Genomic DNA, 14,756 nt, shown 5'->3' with positions numbered 1-14,756 from the left:
TAAGGAAACCATAGCTGCACAAGATCAAGATCAAAGTTAAATTTGTTTTGTTTTTTTTTTTTTTGCTTTTTGATAAGGGTCTTTGTGTATGTGTGTTTATGTGGTTACATTTTGTTTGAAATTCTGGTTCTGGAGCAGTGTAAAGAAGTTCAAATTACAAAAAAAAGGGAAAAGAGAAAACATGAAAGTCAGCTTCAAACACAAAAAGTAAACATATATTATTCACAAGTATAAGGACAAGAAAATAGAAAATGATTTAACATTATAATCCAATGACAAGTCAAAAGAAAAATAAAACATTTAATAGAATCAACTTCACACATGACAACAATAGAACATGATTAAAGGATATTAGGGCTGTAAACAGAACACATGCCCAAAGTAATATCTTTTAAATACTGGATATGTTGCCTGAATATCCCTTGATAAAAATTCCCTGAAGTTGATGATTTAAGGATTCCTGGTGAAATTCAAACATGTTACTAAAATATGGAAACAGGGGATCCCTGGGTGGCGCAGTGGTTTGGCGCCTGCCTTTGGCCCAGGGCACGATCCTGGAGACCCGGGATCGAATCCCACGTCAGGCTCCTGGTTCATGGAGCCTGCTTCTCCCTCTGCCTGTGTCTCTGCCTCTCTCTCTCTCTCTGTGACTATCATAAATAAATAAAATTTAAAAAAAAAAGAACATTTAAAAAAATAATAATAATAAAATAAAATATGGAAACAGCTTATTAATTAAGCAATATATGCCCCCAAGACTATGAGCAAAAATATAATTATTTTTGTAAATTTCCTAGAGAAGAAAGTTCTTGATAAAGTTGATTGTAGCACAAAAGAGTTATGATTAAGCCAGCAAGAATATTTGAAGGTGTAGTGGAATAAAAGGACTAGAGGGTATGCTAGAGCATAAAGTCCTAGAAACACAGGAGTAATGACTGAGAAGAGAAACATGGAAGATAATAGTTATTTCGAAAAAGGAAGTAGTTACTTAATGTGGATCATGGTTTCTTCATAAATGTACAAGAGTTTACATTTACCCCATGGAGGTGTACTACAACCCCACAGATCTCTTAGAGTATACTACACCTCGAATACTGAGCTGAACACAGTGAAAATACTCAATGGTTTATTGAGTATCCAACATCCTCCAAGTGCAAAATACTACTAGAGAGTGGCTTAATTCCACTAATATTATGTTACTAAGTATTATGGGTAATAGATTAATGAAACCTTTTATCCTTCTTCATGAGAATTTGACTTTAGGTTAATTTTCTAACTCTGTTCCCCTGGCAACTTAATAAGGTGGTATGTCCTCTATGTTTCTAAGCAACAAAAATTATGATTGAAAATAACCTCTGTTGGCAAATTTAATCTAGACTCAGAGATCTAAAAACTACTAGATAAGAAGCCATAGCTTTTTATGAGTATGATGATTCTAGGCATTATGTCTTGAGAGGCCTCTAGAAGCTATGTCTAAGAAATTGTAACAAAATATATTGGCTCCTATGGAGCATGATACTTTTACCTCATGTCAGATCCTGCACCCATCGGACACACACATCCTCTTCTTGCAAGTAAGTAGTACAGGCCACTGAAATGTGCAGAAAATGAATGCTTGATGTTTCCATCAAGCATTGGAAACTATATTTTTCATTCTATATCCTCCTCCTTAGTAGTCTGGTATCATATATGGCTTATGAGAGTCTTGGAACCTATTACTCGATTTGGCAAAATTCCCTGGGTGAGTGTTACACTTCACATGTATGAAGTAATATAGTATGCTAATAAAATATGAACAGTTCATCACTATTTTGAACTTCATCATCTACAAAGGCCAAATGAGATTACATTCATAAAAACCTGGGGTTAAGAACTGGGGATTGGGAATTCAACACCTTTTGGGGAAACAAAATTCAACCCATAATAGAAACATAACCTTGCAGGACTAAAATCATAAAGGTCAGATACATTGTCTCATTATTTAGGCATCCCTGAATTTTGTCAGGTATTTTTAAAATTAGAAGTAGCATAGAAATAATAGATACTTCCTTCGATCACCATTGCAACTTTCTTCCTTCAAGAGTCCAATGATTTCCTCACAAGATGAGACCAAAATGAAGTGAACACTTCCAACCCTTTCTTACCCTCAAAAGCTTATTCTGATGCAATTTCAAGACATCAAATTCAATAAACATGACAGATATTGAATAACAAAACTGTATAAGCAGAACATTTAGAAAAATCTGCAATAATTTGTGAGAAGTGTCTATACAAGTGCAAGACACTGGTCTTTTTCACATATTCCATGAGTCAAGCCTTTGTTACAGTATATTTCTGATTTATATACTTGTTAAAAGAGATACAGAGAAATGGGGTACAGTCAGTTGTATGAAATCAGTAAATATTTAAAAGGTGTAAAATAGAATTAAAATGTCAAAGTCAGCTTTATAATTAAAAAAGCAACTTACAATATGACAAATGACATATTCATTACAATTTGCTTCTCAGAAAACTAGAGGTTACCAATTAAAAACCTAAGTTTAAGTCTCTTATTTAAGTTTCCAAAAGCTGCTAAGGAACTCTTCCAAAAATCATCCAGATATATGTTTTCATCATATTTTCAGTCATAATTTCACTTTTTTAAAGAGATAGTTATATTTGGCTATTAGAAATGCTATCTGAAACATATCCCTAACTTATTTAATGTTACATGTCATTGTTTTCCATTATGATATGCCATAAGGAAATATTTAGTGCCAGGTTGAGTACTCAGGAAAAATTATAAATACACACTTGGCAAAGTTCCTCGGTTAATGATCTATGGGGTAAATACCCAAACACCTCACGTTAAGCAAACTATTTAAAATATCTTTGTGGTGAAATTTTTTTAAAAATGTTATTGTTAAAAAAATTTATGAAAATCACATGGGATACTACTCAATAATTATCAAATAAACCACTAAAGTTTACCGTATGCTTTTTTTTTTTTAGCTTTTTTCTTTTTATTTATTTATTTCTTTATGATAGTCACAGAGAGAGAGAGAGAGAGGCAGAGACACAGGCGGAGGGAGAAGCAGGCTCCATGCACCAGGAGCCCAATGTGGGATTCGATCCCGGGTCTCCAGGATCGCGCCTTGGGCCAAAGGCAGGCGCCAAACCGCTGCGCCACCCAGGGATCCTTACCGTATGCTTTTGCAAAAAGATCTACTTGTGTAAAGTTTCTGAGCATGTTTGTTCCACATTGTGCTAAATTATCATCCTGAAAATACTCAGAAAGTTCCTCAGATAAATGATTCTATACATATTATGTTTCATTAAAGCTATCCAATATGTCACATAAAGCTATTGCTTTGGACACATATCTTTTAAAAAATACCAAAATGGTAGGAGAACTTAACATATCTTTCCATATCCACAAAACTTCTTTTCTTTTCTTTTCTTTTCTTTTCTTTTTTTTCTTTTCTTTTCTTTTCTTTTCCATTTTTGAGATATTTGACAAGATTTACTGTAGTATAATATGTCTTAACTCCTACATTGAACTTGAAGCTAGAAAAAGTCACAATAAAGACAGGGTAAGTCCTTACACCTCTTCTAGGTGGACTGGGCTTATTATTATTATGCTTTGAAGGATAACCATGTTAGTCCTCTAGGTTCACATTAGCTTTCCTTCCTCATTTGAAAAGGAACTTGTCTATGCTATTTTTTTATTAACTATCTTCTAATTAATCCAAATAGTCTTTGCACTGCCACTCTGAAAATTCCAAAAATTCTTCAATTTAATCCATGTTTAAGTACCTGTGAGAGAGGAGGGAAGAGCAAGATGGTGGAAGAGTTGGGGCCCTCAACTCACCTGGCCTGACAAACTTACCTAGATAAATTTCAAAACATCCTGAACACCTACTTATTCGACCTGAGATTCAAAGAGAGAATAGCTGGTATGCTACAGAGAGAAAAGTTTTGGCTTTCTAAAAGATAGAAAGGCTAAATAAATAAATAAGAATAAAGTGGGGAGGGGCACTAAGGGGAGCACAGCTCTCACTGAGCCCGGCACCTGGCAGGGGATGGGGCATCTCCCCCAGGCACAGACACCTGAGAATCAGCACAGCAGGCCCCTCCCCCAGAAGACCAGCTGGAAGAACTGGGGAAGAGCAAGTTTATTGACCAAGCAGCACTGAAATCTCCATGACTGAGGGAAAATCAAGGGAAAATAGAATCTAGAACTAGAGGGCCCCTTTTTTCCCCCTTTTCCATTATGACTCATTTTCATATTAGACTAAAAATTTCCAGTATTTTTTCTCTTTTCCCACCTTAACTATAATACTTTACCACCTCTTCATTTTTAAGTTTTTTCCTTTTTGACTTTCATATTTCTACAATTATATGTCTTTGATGTATTTTTCACTTCTGGATTCCCTTCAACATAATTTAATTTTGGGAGATATATGAGTTATGGGTTTTTGTTTCTTGCTTTTTCTGCCTCGTTTTGTTTTACAATGGTGTAAGTTAATACCTTTTAACACACGTCAACATACACCCAGGAACAAGTGGAATAATGTGCTGATTCATTCTGTGAGATTATATTCTCTCTTCCTTCCCATTCTGCGCCCCCCTGTTTAATCTTGTTTATGTTTTGGTGTTCAATGTTGGGGCTTTAAATAAGTATTGATGGTATATATAAATTTAGCATAGAGCATCCTCTAACATACAGAACAAAATACACTCAAAACCAAGAGGATTACACTGTAGGACCGCTCAGGTAGACTACATTATCTCCACTGTCATTTATTCACCACCACCATCCCACGCACCCCCCCTTTTTTTCTCCTTTTACTTTTTTTTATTTTCCTTTTTTTTTCTTATTCTCTGTGGTTTTTGGCCTTTATTTTTACTAATTTGTTTTAAAATTGGTTTTTCACTTTAGTGATCCTTTTGTTTTATGTTGTTCTGTTTTTTTTAATTATTTTTATTTATTTATTTTTTATTTTCTTTGGTCTCTGACCTCTTTGGAATCATCTAGGGTATATTTTACTTAGGGTGTGGTTGATATTTTTGTTTCAGCCCACTCATACAGCCACTCTGCACTGGACAAAGTAACTAGAAGGAAGAATTCACCAAAAAAGAAAGAACCAATAACAGTACTCTCTGTAACAGAGTTACAGAATTTGGACTTAAATCCGATGTCAAAAAGTCAATTCAGAAGTACAAATACAAAGCTACAGGTGGCTCTGGAAAAAAGCCTAAAGGACTTAGAGACTTTGTTATTGCAGAAGTGAGATCTAATCAGGCCTAAATTAAAAAGAGACTAAATGAGATGCAATCCAAACTGGATGTCCTAACTGCTAGGGTTAATGAGGTGGAAGAGAGAATGGGTGACATAGAAGACAAGCTGATGGTAAGGAAGAAAGCTGAGGAAAAAGAGAAAAACAATTAAGAGCCAATGAAGAAAGGGTTAGGGAAATAAATGATAGCTTGATAAGGAAGAATTTACATATAATTTGACTCCAGAAGAGACTGAGAGATAGATAGGACCACAAAGTATATTTGAACAAACCATAGCTGAGAACTTCCCTAAGTTGGGGAGGGAAACAAGCATACAGATCCAAGAGTTAGAGATGACCCCCCCAATCAATACAAACCATTCAACACCTCACATTTAATAGTGAAGCTTGCAAATTTCAAAGATTAAGAGAAAATTCTTTTTTTCATAATAAATTTATTTTTATTGGTGTTCAATTTACCAACATACAGAATAACACCCAGTGCTCATCCCGTCAAGTACCCCCCTCAGTGCCTGTCACCCATTCACCCCCACCGCCCCACCGCCCTCCTCCCCTTCCACCACCCCTAGTTTGTTTCCTAGAGTTAGGAGTCTTTATGTTCTGTCTCCCTTTCTGATATTTCCCACACATTTAAGAGAAAGTTCTTAATGCAGCATGAGACAAGAGATTCTTAATTTATATCGGGAGAAATACCAGATTAACAGCAGACCTCTCCACAGAGACCAGTCAGGCCAGAAAGGGCTGGCAGGATATATTCAGGGTCCTAAATAAGAAGACTTTCATTCAGAATAGGAGAGAAAAAGAGCTTCCAGAATATGCAGAAACTGAAAGACTATGTGACCACCAAACCATCTCTATAATAAATATTAAAGGGGACCCTGTAAAAGAAAGAGGGAGCTCAAGGAAATAATCCACAAAAACAGGGACAGAATAGGTATTACGATAACAGTATAAATTCATATCTTTCAATAGCTACTCTCAATGTGAATGGGCTAAATGATCCCATCAAAAGACACAGGGTATCAGACTGGATAAAAACGAAAGTCCCATCTATTTGCTGTCTTACAAAAGACTCATTTTAGACCTAAGGACACTTCCAGCCTGTAAATGAAGGAGTGGAAAACCATCTACCATTCAGATGCTCCTCAAAGGAAAGCTGGGGTAGCAATCCTCAAATCAGATCAATTAAAGTTTATCCCAAAGACTGTAGTAAGAGATGAAGACAGACACTATATCATACTTAAAGGATCAATCCAGCAGTAAGACCTACCAATCATGAATATGTATGCTCTTAATGTGGGAGATGCCAAGTATATCAATTAATAATGCCAAGTATATCAATTAATAACCAAAGTAAAGAGATACTTAGAAAATAATGCACTAGACTCGTGGGCCTTGGCGATCCGTGGGGTGCACCTGCGCAGCTGTGGATGCCACAGGTTTTTTTTTTTTTTTGCCACAGGTTTTTGAAACATGAATTGTTCACTCTTCTTGACTGCTCTTTGCTTGGGAATAGCCTTAGCAGCTCCAAAACTTGATCAAAGCTTAAATGCACAATGGTACCAATGGAAGGCAATGCACAGATTATATGGCATGAATGAAGAAGGATAGAGGAGAGCAGTGTGGGAGAATATGAAAATGATTGAACTCCATAATTGAGAATATAGCCAAGGGAAACATGGCTTCACAATGGCGATGAATACCTTTGGTGACATGACCAATGAAGAATTCAGGCAGGTGATGAATGACTTTCCAAACCAGAAGCACAAGAAAGGGAAAGTGTTCCAAGAACCTATCTTTGCTGAGATCCCCAAATCTGTGGACTGGAGAGAGAAAGGCTACGTAACTCCTGTGCAGAATCAGGGTCAGTGTGGTTCTTGTTGGACTTTTAGTGCAACTGGTGCCCTCAAAAGACAGATGTTCTGGAAAACAGGCAAACTTGTGCCACTGAGTGAGCAGAACCTGGTGGACTGCTTTAAGGCTCAAGGCAATGAGGGCTGCAGTGGTGGCCTGATGGATAACACCTTTCATCATGTTAAAGGCCTGGATTCAGAGGAATCTTATTCATATCTTGGAAAGGACATAGAGACCTGTAACGACAAGACTGAGTGTTCTGCTGCCAATGACACTGGCTTCATGGACCTCCCTCAATGGGAAAAGACCCTAATGAAGGCAGTGGCAACTCTAGGGCCCATCTCTGTTGCTACTGATGCAGGCATTTCAAGTGCTACAAAGCAGGCATTTATTTTGATCCAGACTGCAGCAGCAAAGATCTAGATCATGGTGTTCTGGTGGCTGGCTATGGCTTTGAAGGAACAGACTCAAATAATAAATTTTGGATTATCAAGACCAGTTGGGGTCCAGAATGGGGCTGGAATGGCTATATAAAAATGGCCTAAGACCAGAACAACCATTGTAGAATTGCCACAGCAACCAGCTATCCCATTGTGTGAGCTGATGGACCACAAGATTAGAGGACTTGAGGACAGCATATCTGGAGGAAGTTTATCTTAAAATTGACCAAACTCTTATTGTGTAAGATGAGACACTTGAATCATTGAGAATCCAAGTTGTGATTTGAATTCTGTGACATTTTTATCAGGGTAAACATTACCACTACTTTAATTACTGTTATATATGGCTTTATAATGTTGAAGACTTATTACTTCTAAAATTTTTGACTTCTTATTTTATCAAAGGATATATAAACTTTACCTTTTGAAATAAATTTTAATTCAATAAGTAGAGGAAGAAAAAAATAAAATAATACACTAATAGTAGGAGACTTCAACACAACACTTGTCAGTAAATATCAGATCTTCTAAGCATGACATCACCAAAGAAACAAGGGCCTTAAATTATACACTGGACCAGATGGATTTCACAGATGTTTACAGAACTTTCTTTTTTTATTTTTATTTTTATTTTTTTTTAATTTTTTTTTTTACAGAACTTTCTAACTGAACACAACTGAATACACATTCTTCCCAAGTGCACATGGAACTTTCTCCAGAATAGACCACACACTAGGTCACAAATGAGGTCTCAACTGATGCCAAAAGATAGGATTGCCCCCCTGCATATTTTCAGACCAGAATGCTTTGAAACTAGAACTCAGTCATAAGAAGAAATTTGGAAGAAATTCAAAATCATGGAGGTTAAAGAGCATCCTACTAAAAGATGAATGGGTCAACCAGGAAAATAGAGAAGAATCTATGGATTTAGGGAAACTAATGAAAATGCAGATAAAACCATTCAAAAAATTTGGGATACAACAAAGAGGTCCCAAGAAGGAAATACATCTCAATACAAGCCTCCTTCAAAAAATTGGAAATAACTCAAATACACAAGCTAAACTTGCACCTAAATGAACTGGAGAAAGAACAGCACATAAAGCCTACACCAAGCAGAAGAGGGGAGATAATAAAGATTCAAGCAGAACTCAATGAAACAGAGACCAGAAGAACTGCAGAACAGATAAAAAAAGAAAAACAGGAGATGGTTCTTTGAAAGAATTAATAAGATATATAAACCCTTAGCCAGCCTTATGAAAAAGAAAAAGAAACCTCAAGGTAATAACCTCACAAAAGAAAGAGGAGAGATCGGAACCATACCAAGGAAATACAAATGATTTTAAAAAACATTTTATGAGCAGCTATAAGCCAATAAATTAGGCAATCTAGAAGAAATGGATGCATTTCTGGAAAAATCACAAATGACCAAAACTAGAACAACAAAATGAATTAGAAAACCTGAACAGGCCAATAACCAGTGAGGAAATTGTAGCCGTTATCAAAAACCTGCCAAGATGCAAAATTCCAGGGCCAGATGGCTTCCGAATGGAAGTCTATCAAATGTTTAAAGAGGAAATAATATTCTACTAAAGATGTTCTGAAGGATAAAAAGGGATGGAATACTTCAAAATTTGTTCTAACAGGCCAGCATCACCTTGATTCCAAAACCAAAGACCCCACCAAAAAGGACAATTATAGAACAATATCCCTGATGAAAATGGATATAAAATTTCTCAACAAGATACTAGCCAATAGGATCCAATAGTACATTAAGAGGATTATTCACCATGACCAAGTGGGATTTATCCCTCAGATGCAAGGTTGGTTTAACACGGATAAAACAATCAATGTGATAGATCACATCAACAAGAGAAAAAAACAAGAACCATAGGATCCTCTCAATAGATGCACAGAAAGCATTTGACAAAACACAGCATCCATTCCTGATCAAAACTCTTCACAGTGTAGGGATAGAAGGAACATTCCTCAGCATCTTAAAAGCCATCTATGAAAAGCCCACAGCAAATATCATTCTCCATGGAGAAAAACTGAGAGCCTTTCCCCTAAGATCAGGAACATGACAGGGATGTCCACTCTCTCCATTGCTATTCAACATAGTACTAGAAGTCGTAGCCTCAGCAATCAAACAAGAAAAAGAAATCAAAGGCATTTAAACTGGCAGAGGAAGGCAAACTCTCCCTCTTTGCACATGACACGTTACTGTGTGTAGAAAACCCAAAAGACACCACCCCAAGATTGCTAGGACTCATACAGTAATTCAGCCATGCGGCAGGAGTCAAAATCAATGCATAGTAATCAGTGGAATTCCTATAAACTAAAATGAGACTGAAAAAAGACACATCAAGGAGTCAATCCCATTTACACTTGCACTTAATAGCATAAGATACCTAGGAATAAACCTAACCAAAGTGGTAAGGGATTTATGCCCTAAAAACTACAGAACACTTCTGAAAGATTTTGAGGAAGACACAAAGGGATGGAAAAATATTCCATGCTCACGGATTGGAAGAATTAATACTGTGAAAATGTCTATGCTACCCAGGGAAATTTACACATTCAATGCAATCCCTATCAAAATACTATGGACTTTCTTCAGAGACTTGGAACAAATCGTCTTAAGATTTGTATGGAATCAGCAAAGGGAATATTGAAAAAGAAAACCAGAGCCAGGGGCATCACAATGCTGGATTTCAAGCTGTACTACAATGCTGTGATCCTCAAGACGGTGTAGTATGGGCACAAAAACAGACACATAGGTCAATGGAACAGAATAGAGAACCTAGAAATGGGCCCTCAACTCTATGGTCAATATTCGATAAAACCAGAAAGAATATCCACAGGAAAAAAAATAGTCTCTTCAGTAAATGGTGCTGGGAAAATTGGACAGCCACATGCAGAAGAATGAAACTAGACAATGCTTTTACACCATACACAAAGATAAACATAAAATGGATGAAAGATCTAATTTTTTTAAATTTTTTATTTATTTATGATAGTCACAGAGAGAGCGAGAGGCAGAGACACAGGCGGAGGGAGAAGCAGGCTCCATGCACCAGGAGCCTGATGTGGGATTCGATCCCAGGTCTCCAGGATCGCGCCCTGGGCCAAAGGCAGGCGCCAAACCGCTGCGCCACCCAGGGATCCCTGGATGAAAGATCTAAATGTGAGGCGAGAATTCATCAAAATCCTAGAGGATAACACAGGCAACACCCTTTTTTAACTTGGCCACAGCAACTTCTTGCAAGATAAATCTATTAAGGCAAAGGAATCAAAAGCAAAAATGAACTATTGAGACTTAAGATAAAAAGCTTCTGCACAGCAAAAGAAACAGTCAACAAAATAAAAGATAACCTACAGAATGGGAGAAGATATTTGCAAATGACCTATCAGATAAAGGGCTACTATCCATGATCTATAAAAAACTTATTAAACTCAACAGCAAAGAAACAAACAATCCAATCATGAAATGGGCAAAAGACATAAATAGACATTTCACCAAAGAAGACCTACACATGGCCAATAAGCACATGGGAAAATGCTCTGCATCACTGGCCATCAGGGAAATACAAAACAAAACCACAATGAGATACCACCTCACTCCAGTGAGAATGGCAAGATTAAGAAGATAGAAAACAGCAAATGTTGGAGAGGATGTGGAGACAGGGGAACTGTTGGGAACTTGGTGGGAATGTGAACTGGTTCAGCTACTCTGAAAAACAGTGTGGAGGTTCCTCAAAGAGTTAAAAATAGAGCTCCCCTACGACTCAGCAATTGCCCTGCTGCGGAGTTACCCCAAAGATACAGATGCAGTGAAAAGCTGAGACACCTGCTCCCCAATGTTTATAACATCAATGTCCACAACAGCTAAACTGGAATGAGCCATGATGTCCACTGACATATGAATGGATAGAGAAGATGTGAGATATATATATATATAATATGTGATAGATATGTATATATAATATGTGATAGATATGTATATATAATATGTGATATATATAATATGTGATAGATATATATATGATATATATATATATATATATATATATATATATATATATATAATGTGTGTGGAATAATGGAATATTACTCAGCCATTAGAATGGACAAATACCTACCATTTGCTTCGACGTGGATGAGAGGGTATTATGCTGAGTGAAGTAAGTCAATTGGAGAAGGACAATCATTATATGGTTTCACTCATATGGGGAATATAAGAAATAGTGAAAGGGATTATAAGGGAAAGGAGGGAAACTGAGTAGGAAAAAATAGAGAGGGAGACAAACCTTGAGAGAATCCTAACTCTGGGAAATGAACAAAGTAATGCAGAAGTGGAGATGAGTAGGGGGTTGGGGTCACTGGGTGTCAAGCATTGAGGAAGGCACTTGATGGGATCAGCACTGGGTATTATAGTATATGTTGGCAAAAGAAACTTCAATAAAAAATAAATATTAAAAAAGTACCTGTGAGAGTTCTCTTATTCTATAAATGCTCTAATGGGGTAAGAGTATTTTCTCTTCTGGCAGAGGGGCTAACATTGAGGATATTTTTAAATCTATTGTTCTAGGACTTTCAAGAATATGCTCTCTTTTAACTGCCACAGCACAGGACGATATCAGAATTCACATATTCATGACTGTGTGGCTTAGAGCATTAGGTTAATTTCTAAGATCACAGATCTATGGTGAACTGTCACTCATGGATGGCTTGTATCATTTTTTCTGTCCTATGAAGCTGTGTATTTCTATCATTAATTAGCAATGTCATCATAGTAAAGTTACCACACCAATCAGAATTTCATTTTTTTTATTTGTAAAATAAAGGTTGGGGTGGGCAGCTGCTACCTTGTAAAATTTTGATACATACAGAGGCTTTATCATCTATTACCTAAAATGAAGCATTTTTTACAGTGAAAGGGCACTGCTTATAATTATGCCAGAGAACAGGCATACATGAGCGAGCAACGTCGTTCTGAACAAACTTCTAACTGGTGTGTTTTCATGCACTTTTAATCCAATTCAGTACATCTTCCATAGAATAATTAGCTGTGGCTTCTCCCTCATCATGGATAGTAAAATTCACAAAGGCAAGAACCTTTCTGATTTGGTCACCCCTTTATTCCTAGAACCTAATACACATGCCTGGAATTTATAAGACAATAGACAATTTTTGTTTTTAATGTCTAAAAGAACGATTGGATGAGTCCATGGTTGTTTGGGAAAATGGATTAATGGTTAAAGGAAGAAGAAAAAAGAAGAGAATAGGTGTTAACCAAATATAACTACATAATGCAGAATTTCTAAGTATCAGAGATGGCTATGCAGGAAAACACTGGACTTTGGTACATATTAGTAGAATCTACTCCAGATAATTCCTGTACTATCTTAGCTTACCCTAAGTAGCCACGATTTTTCATAGTAGCCCTTTTCATCAGCCCTTAGATGTAAGCATATAGAACCTATTAGTTTATTGACAGTCAATATCAGAACTTGAGTCTCCTGATAACCTCCCTGTCCAGAATCTTTCCAATACACAACATGCTCAGAACTGATAACAATGCTGTGTACCTATACACATTCTGTAAGTATGTTAATGAACACAGAGTCCTTAATAATTATTAGGGCTCTGTTCCTGGAAACGATTTTTGGGTAGATAATGACTTGGGAAACAATTATAATTTAAAGTTAATTAAATAAATAAACTTTCACATGTAAAATGATCAGCTATTTGATAATATATGTTTAAGACAGATAAGAAAAAATGAAATCTTATGAGGGTTTAACAGCTCCCTCTACAAGATGGAACTCTAGGTGATATTTTGTCTGCCCCTGCCTATATATATATACACACACACACACACACACACACACACACACACACATATATTCATTCACTCATTCATTTTAAACATTTATAGGGAGACAGTCACTTTCAGTAGTTCTTCAGTGATGGTACTTTGCTGGTGTAAACTCCAGGCCAGGCTCCGCCTCTGAGTGGTGACCTCTAACCTGTGCTCCATCTCTGAGGGGTCACAACCTCCTGGCCTTGGTCTCAGAGGGGTGAACACACAGTCTGCAAACCAAGCAAGAAAGATTTCTTTCTGACCCAGCAACAAACTGCTCAAAACTTGCAGCTGAAATCTATGCCAAACCACATATACAGGTTTTTATACAACTAGAGATTTCTAGTTAAAAACCTAAGTTGAGTCTGTTCTTTATGCCTATAAAAACTGTTAAGAAAGTTTTCCAAAAATAATCCAAATATATGTTTTAAAAATATAGTCCACTAAAATGTCGATATATATGTGCACATGTATTTATAGGCAGCGATATATATTCCTCCCTAGTGTTCAGATTTTCTATGTAAAAATAATTTAAAAATAAATTACAGGTAAATGTTTCTTATGTGCACATGTATTTATAGGCAGCGATATATATTCCTCCCTAGTGTTCAGATTTTCTATGTAAAAATAATTTAAAAATAAATTACAGGTAAATGTTTCTTATGTGCACATGTATTTATAGGCAGCGATATATATTCCTCCCTAGTGTTCAGATTTTCTATGTAAAAATAATTTAAAAATAAATTACAGGTAAATGTTTCTTAATAAGATGCATAGAAGCTGAATTACCCAAGACTTTAAGTTTCACCATCCCAAAGTAATGACATAGGAATTTCTCTACCAATTACTGAAGTTTAAGAAATTCTCATTGAGACGTTTTGTTTTGTTTTCCTACTTCATTTTTGAGTTTTCAGATTTGGGGAACACCTGTTGAATAAGTTTAAGTACATGGATAAGGGGGGGGCGGGGAAAATGGGAGTAGGGTCCCCAAGTCACCTGCGCTCATCCAACTTACCTAGATAACTTTCAAATCATCCTGAAACCCTATGAATTCTACCTAAGATTTAAAGAGAGAACAGCTGGAATGCTACAGAGAGAAGAGTTTGCACTTCTAACAAGGTAGGAAGCCGAGGGAAGGAAAAATAAAAAAGAATCCAGTGGCGGAGGGGCCCCGCAAGGAGCCGGGCTAAGGCCAGGCAGCAAAAGCCTCCAGGACAGGAAAGCCCAGCCTGGAGAAGCAGGAAGTTTAAAAATCTGAACCGAATTCTTTCCAGAGGGGAAGGTGCTCAACAGGGAAACCAGGCAGAACCGCAGGAGGGG

General features: G+C 36.7%; 1 pseudogene; it reads left to right on the top strand.

The window, feature by feature from the left end:
* The first annotated feature begins 6,752 nt into the window (after positions 1-6,752).
* LOC140593785 (procathepsin L pseudogene) lies at positions 6,753-7,732 on the top strand (annotated as a pseudogene).
* The last annotated feature ends 7,024 nt before the right edge of the window (positions 7,733-14,756 follow it).

This window comes from Vulpes vulpes, chromosome 9, assembly GCF_048418805.1.
Source record: "Vulpes vulpes isolate BD-2025 chromosome 9, VulVul3, whole genome shotgun sequence".
NCBI classification, from domain to species: Eukaryota; Metazoa; Chordata; class Mammalia; order Carnivora; family Canidae; genus Vulpes; species Vulpes vulpes.
Note: the sequence above shows the minus strand (reverse complement) of the source record. Positions and strands in the feature narration are given on the sequence as shown.